Source organism: Hipposideros armiger, unplaced genomic scaffold (genome assembly GCF_001890085.2).
Source record: "Hipposideros armiger isolate ML-2016 unplaced genomic scaffold, ASM189008v1 scaffold_188, whole genome shotgun sequence".
Classification (NCBI taxonomy): domain Eukaryota; kingdom Metazoa; phylum Chordata; class Mammalia; order Chiroptera; family Hipposideridae; genus Hipposideros; species Hipposideros armiger.
In genome coordinates this window covers 2,540,685-2,541,641 of record NW_017731538.1, presented here as the reverse complement: position 1 = coordinate 2,541,641, position 957 = coordinate 2,540,685, and positions in this window count along the sequence as shown.

Genomic DNA, 957 nt, shown 5'->3' with positions numbered 1-957 from the left:
TCACCTTCTTTCCAACTGATTCAAGCTGTTGGCAGCTTTTTTGTCTTGCCAGGCATTCAAAGGCAAACTCTTGAAAATAATCCCTCTAAGAAAACTTCAAAATCCACATTTCTACTAGAGCTCTAAACAATAATTATTTCTTTAAATCAATGTCTTCTATTCAAAGGGGGAAGCATTATAACATTATTTGGTGGTGGTGGTGTACTCGGGTTGTCTGGGTGGGTGGTGGGGGATGAAGTAGGAAGGTGGGTCATAGTCGAATTTTTTTTTTTCTTTAGAACCTGCCAGAGAAGCAACTCTTGGGTCCCTCTCTTTTTAGAACTAAGTCTAGCAGTTTAAACAGAACTCATTCTTTTCTGTCTAAACCCCTTTATTAAGAGAGAGAGAAAAGAGTAGGACTCCGTCCAATTTTTTCACTAACTCTTGGTGCACCCCAGGGGGTTTAGACAGAATTCAGGGTATCCATGAATTTGGAAGGGAAAAAAATTATATTTCACTGACCTCTAACTAAAATTTAGCATTTTCTTCAAGATCTCCCCAATCTCTGCCCTATTTTCACCTCCTCCCATTTGTGGGCTTCAGCTGGCCATATAGTCCTTTGATTATTAATGTAGACAAGAAACCAGTGTATTAGCATTACTTATGATTTTTCACCAATAAAAATCAGACATTTTCTTATTGCTTTTGCATTTGTTACTGATATTTCAAAATACCATATTCACTCATTACTACTTCAAAATTATGACAGTTAATAGACTTGCTACTACACCCTATAATTTAATATGTTAATAAAGAAGCACATGCATTACTATATCATATACTTGTTTTTTTTGTGTTTGTTTTTGTTTTTTTAAGATTTTATTCGGGAAGTGGGGGAGGGAACAGCGTTGGGGAATCAGGGAAGGGGGATGGACAAGTTGCTGTCCTTTTGTTCTTCAGTCTAGTTGTGGAGGACGT